General features: G+C 42.8%; 1 long non-coding RNA gene across 6 annotated transcripts in view; it reads right to left on the bottom strand.

Annotated features, from left to right (window-relative positions):
* Positions 1–1085: 1085 nt before the first annotated feature.
* The window catches only part of LOC110980683 (uncharacterized), a 29584-nt gene continuing 13093 nt past the window's right edge, over positions 1086–17576 (bottom strand). For 3 of the 6 annotated variants that reach the window (XR_015423705.1, XR_015423702.1, XR_015423703.1), the window contains 4 exons: positions 12432–12586; positions 10462–10606; positions 7271–7316; positions 1086–2865 (listed from right to left, as the gene is read on the bottom strand). This is a non-coding gene — a long non-coding RNA (uncharacterized LOC110980683). The remainder of the gene's footprint in view (positions 2866–7270; positions 7317–10461; positions 10607–12431; positions 12587–17576) is intronic. The other 3 variants (XR_015423706.1, XR_015423704.1, XR_015423707.1) reach the window with 2 other exon arrangements.

The raw sequence follows: 17576 nt of genomic DNA on the forward strand, positions 1-17576 counted from the left end.
GCATGTTGTCCTGATAATGTGAGGGCGCTATTTATGAGTTAGAATGATATTCTAATAATGTGAGGGTGCTATTTATGAGTTAAAATGCTATTCTAATAATGCAAGGGCGCTGTTCATGAGTTAAAATGATATCCAGATAACGTAAAGGTGCCGTTTATGAGTTGGCATGTATCCTGTTAATGTGGGGGTGCTATTTATGAATTAGAATATTCAAATAATGTGAAGGTGCTATTTATGAGTTAGAATGATATCCCGATAATGTGAGGGCGATTTTAATGAGTTGGGATGTTATCCTGTTAATGTGGGGGTGCTAGTTTGTTTCTAAAATTATTACAGCTGAGAAACAAAGCAATTCTGAGATGTATGCATCGCAACATGAAAAAAAAACTGTTTAGACCTTGTTTTTAGAAAATTGATGCATACATCTGTACCACATACAAATGTATACCACAAATCCCAAGTACTTACAAAAATGACAACTGATACATTTCCTATTAATGAATTATTGTGACCAGCAAAGTTCATTTCTGACCAGAGGACCCTCCATCTCAAAGAAATTGGGCCCTCTCTTGGTCTCGCTCAGTGGACTCTGAATTATACTCTTGCATACTTTGAAAAATTGAACGGTAAATTATGCAATTCACATCTGTTTTCTATTCAGGCAGCCAAAATACCTGCCCTGTTCAGCCAACCTAGTGGCCATTCTAAACCACACTTCAACAAGTATTTCCTTGGACAAAGTTCTATGTGCATTATGTCTTTTCCAAGTTGCACATTGCCAGAGCATTAGAAAAAGTCTTTAACTTTAAAGTACATGCATCACAAAACGGCAAGTGATAAATTGTTGGCTCAGTGCTAATAGGTCATTACTGAAAAAAAAGTAATTTTTGAAAATACAGCCTCGGTATGAAGATATCTTTTATTGAAACAACCATTTTGTTAACTGTAAGTCATAAAACTAGTTTTTTTTTCAGTTGATATATATAAATTTCAACCAATTATTCATTCTCAAATTGATGCTTTCAACAATATTTTTCAGTAAGGACCTTTTAGCACAGACACAAAATTTGTTTCATTTGAAAATATTGCCTTGCAAAAATGCCTTTATTTGTATGTTAAACAATCACCATTTATTGCTATAACCAGTTAATTTCTATTTGCAAGTGAAATAAATGTTCATTTATTTAAACTAACAGAACAACTTTTGTTTGTATAATCCATTTGTGAAATGTAGTACTTAGCCCTTCCACCAACCACCAGTTACATCTGTTTCCCATCTTTATATTTTACATTGCAGCCTCATCCTAAGCTCTGCCAGTCTTAAACATCTTCCAAACTCCTTATATAAAGTTCCCTCTTAGAGCCTTAGTCTCAATCTTACAAGGGCTACAATAAACCCACTAGAAATATGGAACACTATTAGAAGCTATGTCCTTCAACCCTATGGGATCCTTAGAGCTCTAATACTGATAGTCCCAAGCCCTCAGCCATCCACTCTACCCTTCCTATCAGCTCTCAGACTTCCAGCCCCTAGGACTGCCACCCTTGCCCATCTCCAGTACACAGTTTGGCCGAAAAATAAACTAAGTCCAAACAATGGAAGGTTTAACATTTAGAAACGAGCACATTTCTCCAAGAAAGTGCCGTGGCATAGCGGTTAAGGACACTAACTGCTATGCACAAGGACCTAGGTTCAATTCCAGGTGGGCATGCACAATTTTGTTAAAAAACTTAGTAAAAAAAAAAAAAAAAAAAAAAAACCTCCTTTTCCGGGGACCCCGGGATTTGAACCGGGATCCCCTGGCCTGGCAGCCAGCTAGCTAACCACCAGGCCAATTGCCTCTTGATAAATAAGATTTCGGAACTTATATTTAAAGGTTAGGGTTGCGCAATTTCAAAAAAGGTCAGAGGGCACAGCTTATCTGCATATATTTAAATAACAAAAGAAAAATTTGAATATGCAAAAGGCAAGGATTAGACAAAATATTCAGACCTTGCATGTACTTCAGTATATTGTAGGTCCACAATATATTTGCAAGCCTTTAAATTATTTAAACCTCTTCAAAATATCCATTTCTACACGTAAATTATGTTTGTCACAAAAAAATTCAACTGTGGAACATATGAGATCGAGATTCTGCAGAACTGAAATTTCAGGGCGTCTGAATTTTTATCTTTTGGGGGCATATATAAAAAAGTTTGGTACTAAGTCTATCTTACGATATGCTTTCTAGGAACATGATGGGCATATTTGAATAAGAAGTTCCTACAATTTGAAGAAAATTATGCATAAAATCTCGAAAATTCAGGCGAAAAATAAAAAGCAGTAAAATGGTAAATCTGCTAATTTCTCCAGGTTTCTCAAGAATTTATGAGTCGTATTTCACAGCTTAATTAAAGGGATGATAGTGATTACTTTGTGCTATCATGAACAGTACACATGATGGACATTTTGAAATGTCTCCACTTGAGTGAACAATTTGTCTAATGCTTTGTAATTTTTATTTACTCAGATATGACATTTAGAAAAAAATAACTTAAACATGCTTGATTTCTTTATAGACAAAAATACACCCTGAAAAGCAGTTCTAAAAATATGGGACTGTTATGTAAAACAAAGTTGTGTTATGTTCAACAAAAAAAATCTACTCGTATTCCCGGTTCCAAAAAGCCTAAAACTGTTCCAAACAAGACAAAAGCCTTTAACTATGTTTACCATTGGAAGAAAATCTGTAAACTTTATTTCTGCAAATCTAATCTTTGAGCATTGTAGCATCTGGTTTGAGCTGTCTAGGTTTGTCATGGGATGCCCCGGCTAACACCACAGCAAACAGGAACCACTTCAGCCTCCCTGATGTTTTTTGCCTACAGGGATAAGAAAAAAGCAAGTGTTTCAGGACATTTATACACATGTAGGACAGTGGATGTTTAGTCACTGTCATTAGAAATTTAACTAGCAGTATTTAGCAGGCTACAAGTAGACAGCGCCCTCTGTCCTACATAATTAACCACTTGCTGCCAGGTGCTTTTTTTAACCGTTACATGGGCTGCCGGGCCGTTTTTTCATATTTTTGTTTTTCAAAAATTCATTTTTTTTTCTGAATGCCTAAATCTTATAAAATGAGTGTCTCGTGGCGAGTCTAGCCCTCACAAGCAACTTCCATTGACCCTTCGGTTTTGCAGCCACGCCGCCCGCTCTGTATAGAGCCCCCAATTGTGTAGTGTTACATAAGGGCTCTTTTGTTCCGGGCCTTGGCCCAGCGCGTTGCTATACTGCCGTGTTGCTATGCAGAGCGATTGATGGTCAAGACCTCAGCGTGTAATATGCGGTGAGTGAATGGGAAGCTGTGCCCACGTGCACTGGGCTTTGTAAACTGTTCAATGAGTGCGGGCAATGACGGACAAATGAATCATGCTGTAAAAAATGGGGTCTAAAAGTGTGGGTTTTTTGCAGCGCTGCTGCATATAACCTTTCCTTTTTTTGAAGATATTGGGTTTTTTCTGTTATATATTTTCCCATCTACCAAACTTATATCTCCCCCAAACTACTCTCATATTTTATCTGCCAACTTGTTCATTTTTCCTCCAACAGTGTAAGTTTTAGTTCAAAATGGATATTCCCTTCCCAAACTTTATTTCCCCAACAATTTCAAGTAAAATCTTAGAAGACCAATAAAATCAAGTACACATAGAAACAGACACAGACAAATATTTGGAGAGAACTTCTTTTTCTCTTATTTTCTTCTTGTCATTTCTCTTGTGTTTTCTTTTCATTTCTCATTGAAATAGTTGAACTCATAAAAGTAGTAAAATAAATTTCCACTCTTTCTAATCAAATAAAAAGCAATACTCATAAAAAAAGGCAAGAATGAGCAAACTCCTAACACCTGTGCAAGGAATGAAAAGGATGAAAATACAACATCCTTAAGGCAGTACTTTCCAGAAACTTTGTCTATTTTGTCATTTTTTTCAAAGGTTGAAAACATGACCAATTAGTAAAACCGTTACAAATGTGCCACTTTTTCAAGAGATGAAAATACAACATCCTCAAAGCAGTACTTTCCAGAAACTATGTCTTTTTCATCATTTTTTTCAAGGGATGAAACAATGACAACTCCTAAACCACCAGTAAATGACAAATAGTTTTACACCAGATAAGTGGGGCATCAAGTCATAAAAAACACAAAAATAATGTCCATGAAAATGTCCATGAAAGTAAATGTTCAAAGTGTCAATTAGTGGACAGTATGGTACTCCTTGAAGCAGGGGGCTGAGGGGCTGGTGTCACGTGTCGTACTCTAAGTGTGTCTTCTTTTGCTGACCATGGGAAGCGCAGAGGACACACCGCTGGTAGCGGAAGTCGCCATAGCTGGTCCTCTCAAAGTCCACGGGGAAGTGTCGGCCGACGAAGCGGGAGTTGGTGACTGGTGGAGTATCGTGCTGAGCGCAGTACTCCGGCAAGGGCTTGTCCAACAGCAGCTCACGGACAAGACTCAAGCGGTAGTCGAGGAAGGAGAGGCGGTGACCAACGGCCAGGTACATCGCGTAGCTGTTCAAGAGCGTCAAGTGGAGGAGGTAGAAGAAGAGCTTCTTGTACCACATGAGGGACTTACGAGTAGCTTGATGATTTGCCGCTAGTTGGTCGCCCCCCATCAGGGCGTTGTATTCGATGATGCAGGTCGGTTTCTGCTTTTCCTGCCCCGTCCTGTCTTGCTTGCCGGAGCCACGGATGTCTGCCGTATGCATGGTGGAGAGCATACGGATGTTGTGCTTGTCTTGCCACACCATGGCCAGGAGAGAACCGCTGACGCCCAGGTCGGCCGACTGGAACATTGTTTCGCCCCGCTTCAGCTTGACGGACCGCAGGTCTTTCAGCATCCCTTTTCTGTTCGCCATGACGGTGCCGACGACATTGAACTTCTGGTTGTGAAGTCGTCGAAACAAATCGGGACTGCTGAAGGCCCGGTTGAGGGCAAGGTTGCAGCCCTTGCCGTTTAGGTCACTCACCAGGTCCATCGCCATTTGTGTAGTTGCTGGAAGGTCTCCTTTACTTTGGCCAGTGTAGATTTTAAAGTTGTAGCAGTACACGGGGGCACTTCCGGTGCTCTGGCACAACTTGTACATCTTGATGCCAAAGCGGGCCCTCTTTCTGGGGTTGTAGGTAGCGAAGCGGAGACACCCGTAGAACTTCAACAGGAAGTCGTCGATGGAAATGTCCTGTCGAGGAACGTAGACAGTGGCAAACTTCTGAGCAAGATGGTTGACGACTGGGCGCACTTTGAAGAGGCAGTCTGTTATCATTGAAGTGCAAGGACTGCAGGATGGCAAGGAAGCGATCTCGGGGCATGACGGACGGGAATAGGCTCATCTTCAGTAGTGGGTCGGTGGACCAGAAGCTATGAAGCAATGCCCGTCATTATGCAAAGGCCCAGAAAGGCCTTCAGTTCTCTAGTGTTCAGATCAGTCCATGATCGCATGTGCGCCGATGTCGTAGCTGGCCTCTGCACGGCATACCGGTTGGTCTCTTGCACCATCTTGTAGAGAACGTCGTCAAAAAACAGCTCAAAGGCTTCACTGCAGGTTAAGCTGCAATGCAGACGGGGATCGACGGCACCACCATTACCAGTGAAGCCGTCCTTCAGCGGTGTACTGTCTTCATCTGTCCACCGGAATGGTGCGGCACTGCTGCTGGTCGATGCGGCAGTCTGTGTACGGGACTGTCTCTTGCGCATGGCATATACCGCCAAGGGTACATCACTGTCAATTTCTGTACTTGACTGTACTTGAGCAGGTGACGGCGGTGATGAAAAAGACGAGGAACATTCGTCTGAACTGAGATAAAACTCGCTTTCACTGGAAGAACCAGACTCTCCGGATATAACTCCAGCCATGTTGTCTGTGCTCTGATAACACGATACCCAATATGCACACATGTAGCCACTGCATGGCAATTTTATTTTCAAGCAGCGAGGGCCGAGCCCTATCAGTCAATGTGGCAAGGGCCGGCAGCGCCCGGGCCGGGTCATTCATTGGGCACAGGTGCATAATGAGCCCACACAGCCCGCCCTTTGTCTTCAGTGCAGTGCAGTGAATCTGCTACGAGCGCCCGGCAGCGCGAACAATAGCGTTCTGAACAAACAATACACGGATTACCTCCGCTAATGTCAGTGCTCTTCACTGAAAGAATACAGGGATTGATTGGCAGTACCCGCCAGCTCTCAGCAGCTCCCAGGAGCTCGTAATTTAAACAGGCTTTTATAAGTTCGGTCACCCCGGCTATTAAGTCCCAATTCTCCGGCCCCAACAACCCATTATTGCCTAAGACCAATTTATTTACCTCCGATGATGGCCTAAACTTTTTAACTGACAGCAATAAACTTTTAAAAAAACGCTGAGCAACTTTTCTTTTTTTTTTTAATAAAGTTCCGATTTCGGAAACCCCGGCCACGAATATAAGACCTATGCCTCCGGACCGGAGCCGCCGGCTGCAAGTGGTTAAACCTTAAAGATCATCAGATTATCACAAAATTAAACTATGTTCGGTAATCTGGTGAATAGCATGCACATCTAAAATCACAACATATTCTCACAGCTGGCTGAGTTCAATCCAAAGCTGTCATCCTTTTTCATCCCAGAAAATAAAGAATGTTTTCGGTTATTTTCAAATTGACTCCAACATTTCATAACAGAGGGTTACATTTTCATGTAACCAAGCCTTAAGGAAATTTTCTAGTAATATCTTTCAGTCACTTTGATCCCAATTTGGTGAAAATCAGACATATTTGTTTCTCATGCTGCACGTATTTTTTCAAGAGAGCTCATCAGCCAAAAATTTCAACTTTCCCTACTGATGTGCATGGAAGCCGACACAAACGTGGTCTTCAAATGACAGCAACAATAAAGCCATACATCAGATGGAATTGACACTTCCCATTTGTGCTGATAATGAATGCGTCTATGTGCATGCCAAGTCTAAAAAAAGATCGGGCCTAGAAAACTCAAGTTCAAAATGGGGTGTGGGGATGAAAAGGCCAGAAAAATAGTCTGTGAAATTGTCTGAAAAAAAAAGCTATTCTGGGGCTTAATAATATTTTCAATTGCAAAATTTTCCAAAAGATTTTCTTACAGCACCTTTGCCTGTGAATTCAGTGTTGCTCATTTGAAGAAATAATGAAGCCAACATAAAAGTCGCAACATAATATACACAATCTGTTCCTTACTTCTATTAAACATTTCCCAGAGGTTTGTGAAAGAATCTATCACTACTTACCCACACATCTTCTTCAAGAAAATGGACTCTTCAAGATGGCGGACCACTGTAATTGCAGCACCGAAAGAAAGAAGGGAATAACAAATTTGGTGAAGTCCTCAGTAATTTGATGCAATCACTAGATATTTGTAAAAAACTCATACGAAAATCTTCAAATTTACTCTGCAGTGTGTGACTACAATGCATGATATTATTGAGACTAGAGTAAGGTTTGGTCTCTCAATACGGGGTGGTGTCAGACTCATGTCTACCTGCCTTTATTTGTTGCTAGAGCTAGAAAGAGGATTGGTTACTCAAGCCCGGAGTGGTTAGAGGCTAACATTCACCTGCTGGTTCATGCTGCTCAGACTGAAGCTAGGATTGGTCACTCCAGCCTGTATGGTTAGAGACTCAAGTCACCTGCTAGTTCATGTTGCTGAGACAAGAGCAAGGATTGGTCACTCCAGCCTGGATGGTTAGAGACTCAAGTCACCTGCTAGTTCATGTTGCTGAGACAAGAGCAAGGATTGGTCACTCCAGCCTGGATGGTTAGAGACTCAAGTCACCTGCTAGTTCATGTTGCTGAGACAAGAGCAAGGATTGGTCACTCCAGCCTGGATGGTTAGAGACTCAAGTCACCTGCTAGTTCATGTTGCTGAGACAAGAGCAAGGATTGGTCACTCCAGCCTGGATGGTTAGAGACTCAAGTTCACCTGCTGGTTCACGTTGCTGAGACAAGAGCAAGGATTGGTCACTCCAGCCTGGAGAGTAAGAGTCTCAAGTCCGCCTGCTAGTTAATGTTACTGAGACTACAGCTAGGATTGGTCAGTCCAGCCTGTATGGTTACAGACTCAAGTCCGCCTGCTAGTTAATGTTACTGAGACTACAGCTAGGATTGGTCTGTCCAGCCTGTATGGTTAGAGACTCAAGTCCACCTGCTGGTTCATGTTGCTGAGACAAGAGCAAGGATTGGTTACTCCAGCCTGGATGGTTAGAGACTCAAGTCTGCCTGCTGGTTCATGTTGCTGACACTACAGCTAGGATTGGTCACTCCACCTGCTGGTTCACATTGCTGAGAGTAGACCAAGGGTTAGTCACTCTAGCCTGGATGGTCTGAGGTTGAAGTCTAGCTATTTCTGAAACTAGAGGTGGGGTTTGTTATTGAAGCCTTGATGGTATGAGGTTCAAATTCACTCAAGTCTCATAAAAGGCTAAAGAACTAGGACTGGTCAGTCCTGGTCAGGACTCAAGCCAAGAGGGTTTGAGGCTCATTCCAACCTGCTAGTTCATGATGCTGAGACCAGAGCCAGGATTGGTCACTCACGCCTAGATAGTTTGATGCTTAAACTTACTCAAGTCTTGTAAGAGGCTCAAAAGCTAGGACTGGTCACTCAGATCATGCCTGGATGGTTTGAGGCTCATTGTTCGTGTTGCTGAGACTAGACCTAGAGTTGGTCACTCAATCCTGGATGGTTAGAGGCTCAAGTCCACCTGCTGGTTCATGTTGCTGAGACTAGAGCTAGGGTTGGTCATTCATGCCGGATTGTTTAAGGCTCAAATTCATTCAAGCCTTGTAAGCTTAGACTGGTCACTCAAGTTTGGATGGTTTGAGGCTGAAGTCCAGCCATTACTGAGATTAGAGCTATGATGGTTATACTCTCAAGTCCATCGGCTGGTTCAAGTTGCTGAGACAAAAGCTAGGTCTGGAAAGTTTGACACTCAAGTCCTCCCGCTGGTTCACATTGGATCCAAGAACAAGATATTCATCATTTGCCTCAATCCAAGCTTGTAATGAAAGTGTAATGGATGGGGCTCTTTACTGCGATACTTACAGAAATGTAATATAGATGATCACTCTTCTAGTCAGGGATTCACGAACAATCATACACTTGAGCCTGGTACTACCAAGGTTAAGGTTCAAGATATCCCACTAAGGCCAATTTCCTCCAGTGACCCTGACTGGGAGACATGAAAGCTAAATGCTGCCGTGTTGTGGAACACATTGTGAATGTTGCCCCAAGAGTACGTGGAATCTGAAGTAAAACTGAAAACGTCAACCTTAGATTAGTGGGAGAGGAGTCATCTAGTACAACTGGTACCACACATCGTATATAAGCATCTTGGAGTGGATGTGTAAGTTTGTCACAAAGGATGGTAATACGTCCCAAGGTTTGCTTTGGGGATGGTCTCTCTCTTGAACAAACGACAGATGCCACAGGATAAGGAGCTGGTGAAGAAATTCCTTACGATAGATTTGAAGATTTAAAACAGTGCCCTCATGAATTCCACAGATGGTGCTGCCTTCTTCAAGATTTGACAAACTGTTTCTTCAAGGGTTCCAGTGCAAAAGACAAGGATACACCGTTTCAACTTTGGCCACATTTCAACCACGGGTCAGTAAAGAAAAAGTTGATGGAAAGTTCAACAATGACGACCTGGCAGAGTTGACAACACATGCATAGCACACTGTCAATGATGTAAGCTCCAGGTGGGCATCTCAGTAAAAGAAGTGATGACACACCTGTAGATTTTCATTCCTTGGACAATTCATCAGAACTGTAAGTAAATGGCTTGAGACTTTAGCATACAGATGCGGTACAGGTTCTTTGGCCTGACATTCCAACTGAAGGGGTCACCATTGTCTGTGGCCAGCAAGAAGACACTGAGATGCACAAATCACAGGCATGGTTGGTACATGAACTACGTGTAGCACTACAGTTGCATCAATGAAGATAACGAATGGTGATGCTCTCTCAAGCGTGAAATGACATATTCCCACATACATGTACATACTGTACCTGCCGCTAGAAGACTGGTGAGGGGAAAGATGTGATCTAGTGCAGGGCTTCCTCTGCCCATTCAAATATATAAAGCATCCAATCTCATTCGTTTTAGTGACCATGCACCTACCGGTATAAGCAGTTAATTTCTGGCCAATGCTGCCACCTTGCAACAAAAAAAAAATTAAAAGCAAAAATTTGGAAGGGAAAACAAACAACTCCAGTCTGAGGCATTCATGGAATGGTTCTCTTTCACACTGTCCTGAGTGGCTAAGAAGGTCACAAAATGCAAGATTGGAGGAAATGAAATTAGAGTGAATGTTCAAGGTGAAATAAAAAGCCATTAATTCCAGTCACTTTGATCACAGTAATTCGTCTCTTTTTCACAAGTTCACAAAATACTGGGAAGAAATAAAGGAAAGACAAGCTTGCCTGGGGCTTGACTTGAACTGACTTGGATGGAGCTCCTTGATGTCACAGAGGTTAATATCCTGGTAGTCACAAAAGGGAAGGGCGGTTGTTGGAGAGCTGAATTGGATCAACTCCATCAAGGTAGACCTATGGGACATCTTGTACTCTGTATCGACAAAGCACAGGAAATATGAGGTGATAGTAAGAAGTTGAAGACACAGCAACTTTTGGATGTTCCACCCGCTTCCTAACTCAAATGAAACTACGAAGCAAGTTCTTTGAACTTAAAAGCCATTTTTGCTTTAATATCTGAGAATCAATCATATCATAAAATACAAGAGTAACGCAGATGAAATCCTAAAACGGTATCAAACTCTTCTAAAATGAAATTCCAGTGGTTCAGTTCTGTAGAAATTTTCTCTCCCATTCCAACCGGAGTTGCAAACTGGACTGGTCATTTTTGTATTTGTCATTATTATTATTTTCATTTGTAACTATTTCTGGTAATAGACACCTCAAAAGTGCCCAAGGCACTGTACATGTAGCTCGCAAACCTGAAGAAACCTGTAGAGAGGAGACAATGAGAAGCAGTTACAGTTTTAGAGGTGGAAGGAATATCCCAGAAGAATATTCAGGGTAAAACTCACGGAATCAGGCAGGGACTGACAACCCAATCCACATGTGGACTGAAAATCGGGAATCGAAGCCGGAACAAAGAGGTGAAAGGCGAAGAAAGAACTTGACAATTGACCATTTGTATTTCTATCAAATGAAAGATTTCTTTTGTTCACCACTGTCCTAAATATCGTAGCACTTTTGGTGGCACTCGCTTGTGTTCAGGCGGTTCGAGAGCCTCCTAAAAGAATGTCTATGTTTAGTACGGGAACCGCAAATGCCTATTGTTCTCTCTCTTTCAGCACCGGACACAAACAGCTTGATTCGGTGAGGGAAAACCGCAGCACTGTTCTACTGTATATGCATAAATTACCGAAGCACCTTTCAAAATTGAATGGACTGGCTGATTGACAAATTGCCTGAAAAAAGGCTTGCGCTAAATAGACAGATAGCAATAGATTTACACTCAGCCAGTGTGCAAAAAAAGGTCGTCTTAACCGAAATCTTGTGACATTCGAGCTTGTATTACACATTTTGTCCCTCATAGGAATGTGCACAATTCAGTCGGGACTGGCAAATATGCACATCTAAACCGGAGTCTCGTCTTACCCAAGCTCGTTGTACTGAGAGTCCACTGTATTAACAGCACTCTTATTAATGAGGTTCAACTGTATTTCTGTATTTTGTCAAAATCTGTTGCATGAAGTACATGTATATCATGAAAGTTTTAACTCCAAACCATGCAAGGTTACGTTGCAACATGGTTATAGACATCGATCGACAGCCTTGCGCGGCCTGCCAAAACACAAGTGCACGACCGTAGAGTAGTTGGTTCCCGACTTGCTATGTACAATATTCCTATTCATACAACCACTGCGATCGGGAACCACTGACTGACATGATAGACTTGAATTCAAGGCTGTGACCTCAGCATGCCCTAAAAGCCCACAAAAGGTGCACAGGGCGGCGAAGTGCAGCAAGCACAAATCGACTCATACACCCACACAAGGTGCGTGTTCAGACAGTTCACTGTGCTGTGCAGTACTTGGTATGCATGGAGCTGCTGGATCTCCGGCCCTTTCAACGATCATGCAGACCAAAGCAGCCTTGTTTTTAAAGCTACTACAGGAAAAGAACTGTACACATGCATGCCGCGTGCGACTGTTATTGAACTGGAATTTATAGAGGTGGAACTCCATGCATTCACGTTTGTGGTTTTTTTGGGCCTTTTGTTTTGAGTCAGAAGGGAAAATCGGAATTTTGGAGGTCTGTTTGACAAAAAAGGGAAATCCTGATAAAACTGAAAAAGTGGCATATCTGACTATTACATCATCCATTCTGCCAATCTGCAAACGGCTACAAAGAGAATGACGTACCACTGTACCGATGTCGACAGATCCAAGTCATGCAGTATTCTGTGCACGGCAGACTCTGCAGCCCCTGGGGTGGTTCCTGCACAGCCTTGTTCTCAGGTCAACTGCATCAGTTTCTGGACAAGGAAACACAATGGAAATTCTTCCTGCCACGGTTGCTATGGGAAGGGAAACCAATCAATGCCATCCTTCAGTCAACTTTATTTCCATGTTAAAAAATTAACACAAAGTCTTCACGACACACCTATGATTGTCGTCACACTTAAAAGTCATTAGGTTCAAGTAATATCCCATGATCCCCGTTGGTTTGAGTAAAATCTTCAATTTCTATTTCCTGACAACATTTGCCTAGTGGTTATTCAATAATGCAAAGTAAGCATGTTAAGGCCAAAAGAGAAAAGTCTCCAGGTTTCTGGTCAGGGGCTGGCTCCAAAAGTGGTGAGACAACACCTTTTTTTGGCCCTCACTTTTTTTTCCTAGAAATGATGTACGTGTAATGCACGAATTGCGACTGCATGCGTAGGTACTGCCACTACCAACACTGAAATAGACTGGCCCCCTCACTGATTACTGCTTAAAAGCATTTCCAGCTTGTAGTTGTACACAGGACATAAGATCATCTCGTTTGTGTGATTCCCAGATATAAATGTATAACACAGAAATGACGTAATCTGAAAAAAAAATGCCGGGCTAAATGTATGGGGGCCTAGAGGGCTCCTTTACTGTACATATTACTCAACCGTACCCCATCTAAAACACATTAAAAATTACGCAGTAGCAGGATTCCAGTCAATCAAGCAAGTTTGGCAGCTTTTGGACTATGTATTAGACCAAATTAAAAACTTTTCATTATGACGATGTGCAGGTCTACGATGACATGCACGCTGACCAGAAACCAAAGATTGGGGGGGGGGCCTAAGAGAAGTTCCCTGAAAACAAATGCCTAGGGAGAGCCAGTCACAATAGCGGGTTTGCCGTACCCCAATGGTTGCATATTTCTGTATTTCAACCCGCAACATTTACATACATACACTGGCATGCAGATTGTAGCATGAACATAACAGTAGAGCACTTCACATGTGCATGTATAGTGCATGTCTTTCCAAAGTTGTTGGTCCCCTCTGCAGTCAAATATGGACAGAATTTACCAGTCATTTTAGGCTAAGAGTAGGTTTGCAGGTACACCATCTCTAAAATCAATCTCGTCTATAAGAAAGGTGGTTCTGGCTGAAGGTTTGTGGGTACGCCATGTGTAGAATCAATCTCTTCTATAAGAATGGTGATTCTGACAGAGAGAAGGTTTGTGGGTACACCATGTGTAGAATCAATCTCTTCTATAAGAATGGTGGTCCTGACAGAGAGAAGGTTTGTGGGTACACCATGTGTAGAATCAATCTCTTCTATAAGAACGGTGGTGCTGACATAGAGAAGGTTTGTGGGTACACCATGTGTAGAATCAATCTCTTCTATAAGAACGGTGGTCCTGACAGAGAGAAGGTTTGTGGGTACACCATGTGTAGAATCAATCTCTTCTATAAGAACGGTGGTCCTGACAGAGAGAAGGTTTGTGGGTACACCATGTGTAGAATCAATCTCTTCTATAAGAATGGTGGTCCTGACAGAGAGAAGGTTTGTGGGTACACCATGTGTAGAATCAATCTCTTCTATAAGAATGGTGGTTCTGACAGAGAGAAGGTTTGTGGGTACACCATGTGTAGAATCAATCTTTTCTATAAGAACGGTGGTCCTGACAGAGAGAAGGTTTGTGCGCAATCTGCTGTATTTTTGGCAGCAAGTTTAAAAGGAATGCAACTGAAAGTGCTCCAACGTTGTAACCAGGAAAGCGGGCAACTGCAATATAGGGAATTAGTTGGCCTACTGGAAGCACAGTTTGGTCCGGGCCAAATGGCCAAAAATTATTTGATGGAATTGCAAACACGAAGACAGGGACCAAAGAAATCCCGGAGAGAATTAGTTCAAGCAATCCCTGAACTCGTGGCCCTGGCATACCCTGAATTGGCCCTGAGTGTGGCCGTGATCGTTAGGCATGAGCCAACTTTGCCGACGCAATTGATCGGCAGTCAGTTAGAGAGGGAATTTAGGGCAAGACCCCAAAGCTTTGATGAAGCCATTAGGGCTGCTTAAAAAACGGAAATTTTGAGCGGATGGAGGCTGAGAAGGATCCATCCCCCGGAAATGCTAAATATTGCAGAGCCAGTGGGAGTAATGGTGGTTGACTGGTCAGCCCAGTCAAAAAATTAAAATGCCAAGTGGTGAATAATGCATCCATCCAGATGGATGCGCAGCATGAAACACAAACAAGTGACGTGTCACAATCCGAACTGACTGTGGGGGTTGGGGACACTTCGCAAGACAGTGCCCTTCTCCAAGAATGCAAGGTATACAAACTCCTTCAGGAAACAGAAGGCAGTCTCCTGTGGGACCCACGGACAGACTGCAACTGCAAATGGCGGGTCCAAAGAGTGCTTCCCAGAACAGCAGCCCAAACTAACAGTAAAACAAGTAGAGAGGAGCAAAGTTAAAGGACCCAAAGAAGGGTTATACGTACAAGGTGTGGTTCAGTGTGTCAATGTACAATTTCTTGTTGACACTAGCCCTACAGACACCATTATGTCAAGGTCCATTTATCATCAAATCTCTTTGGGTAGGCGACCGAAATTGAACACAGGGAATATTCAAGTCTGCCAAGCTGAAGGCAGCCCTGTGGGAAATATTACGGGTACGGCTGACTTGGAAATACAGGTTGGTCCTGTTAGAGCAGCTGTTGCTGATTTACCAGTACCAGGAATTCTGGGAATGGATTATTTACTCCAGACTGGTGGTGTTTTGGACTTTGACATATTGACTCTGCACTTGCGTGATGAGACAGTTCATTGTACAAATTGCATTGGGTCCTCTTCCTGCTACCGTGTAGTGGTAGGTGCCATGACAACCATACCGGCAGGCCACAAGGGAGTAGTGCCCAGGTATGTGAAAACTAAATCAAGCCCGCATTACACGGCTTGGAATAGTAGAACCAGTCCCAAATGTTGGAGAACTGATGCAAAGGGGCCTAATTTTAGCCAGGACACTTGTCAAAACCGATGAAGACAAGTTGGACTCGGGGTACTAACCCCAAGTAGGAGTAAACGTGTATTACGTTCTGGGACCACAGTGGGCATCCTCACAGCGGTAAAAAAAAGTGACATAGAACCCGAGTCTGCTGAAAGATTTGCAGTGGGAGTGGAGGTCCCATCTCATCTCAAAGAGCTTTCCGATAGAAGTATTGAGAATTTGGAACCCAACTTCCACGATGAGGTCAACCAACTGTTGGTTGAGTTTGGGGATGTCTTCTCTGAGGGTAAAGCCAACCTTGGTCGGACAGACCTCGTCAAGCACACTATAGATACTGGCAATGCCTGACCGATTAAACAGCGGTTGCGGAGGCAACCCGAATGCAATCAAGAAGAGATCTGTCGATAGAGGAGATCTGCCGATAGAGGAGTAAGGCGTGAGGTCAAAATACAGACGGTTTAGAAACAGTTCAACGGTTGGTGTTAATCCCCCTTCATTCCGTTCGTCTTTTGGTGTTGGACAGTTCAACGGTTTGAAAAGAACCGTCTGTCCTGGACTGTCTAGCTTCATGAGCACCCCTGACAACAATGGAGTTTGTGGCTTACACAGCCATGGTTGTGAACAAAAGATCCTATTCAAGGAGAACTTCACTGGCCCCGGTCAGCCTTCCTGGCCTGGCCGTAAGGATTAGTGTTTAAATCTTGCGATAGAGACACAAAATCATCTGCATTCTAGGCTACAGACATTTCTCTAGCTTCAAAAACATTTTGAGTGGATATTTCATGACAAAAAGACATCGCCACAAGATCATTGTTCCTCTCTAAGCATTTTAGATTGGAAAATAAATACGTTTATATGGGAGGGACGGGGAATGCCAAACACGGTTGTCTCATTTATACTATGGAGGTAGAAATGTATTTCTACCTCCATGTTTAAACTGCCTGATCTATCGTCTCTGAAAGGAAATATCCACATAGACCCAATATGAATTTATTTTGAACTCCAGTCACGTGTTCCATATTCTTTGAAGGTTATAAAAAAGTCAAACTCTGCATCAAATAGTGCTGCAAGTATGTGCCAAGGTTCGGTTTGGTTCAGACAGGGCTCGGACATTTTTTGCCAAACTTCGTATCGGTTGGGGTTCGGACATAAGAGACATCGAATGGCTCGCTACGATCGTGCCGCAAAGGCCTATATAGTATTTCTGTGTATAAGATTATGAATCTCCTGTCTCTCCCCATCCACGAGCAACTTTGATTTGAATACTTTTTTCTGAACTGTTTCCCCAGAGTTTTCAAGATGTATTTTTTAAGATGTTCGGTGGTCGAGTGGTTAAGACATCTGCACTAGTAAGCAGGACGTCGTGGGTTCGAGTCCCACCCGAGTAAGCTTGTGAGGTTTTTTTCGCAAGCTCTCGGACAAGCACCGAGCATACAGTGCTTATTAATATACGTTGGGTAAGGGCAAACCTGTTATATATAATCCCCAGAGTTTGTTTACGAGTACATTGCATATAAAGTTACTGCCAGAGGTGCGACAGTTTCCGACCGTGTTTTGCCGACCAGAAGTGGTTGTGTTCGGACCGAGATTGACTCAACAAAATGATTTTAGAAAAAAAAATGCTCAATTTGGACTTTCCTTCTTCAGTACAGAATACAAGATCGAGCGAATTTTGTTTTGGTTATTTTTGCGAAATAGATTCAACTACGAAAATGGCTTTCGTTGCATAGCTGAGGAGGAACCTTTCCAAGGACGGCGTGCAAAGGGGTGATTTTCCATCAGCCTCTATTGAAGGGGTAACAGCATTTTGTTGAAATCTGGCAAATTCCATTATAACGCATTCGCACTACGATCAAACCCTTCATGGTCAAATGAAAGGCAAGTTAGGCCACCGCGCGAACAAAAATCTCCACGCGCGCTGCGCTAAAGCACAGCATGAACCAAACCGCTTGGCAAAATTTTCATCCGGGGATGCCTTGGATAGAGCGCGAGTCCGACTGTGATCGGCGTCCAACCAAAATTCGTTTTGCACTCCATTTATGAGACCATTGGCCTTATATGGAACGTCATTGC

This window comes from Acanthaster planci, unplaced genomic scaffold (assembly GCF_054643075.1).
Source record: "Acanthaster planci isolate LZ-2023a unplaced genomic scaffold, COTS_SCS Contig1, whole genome shotgun sequence".
In the NCBI taxonomy this organism is placed as follows: Eukaryota; Metazoa; Echinodermata; class Asteroidea; order Valvatida; family Acanthasteridae; genus Acanthaster; species Acanthaster planci.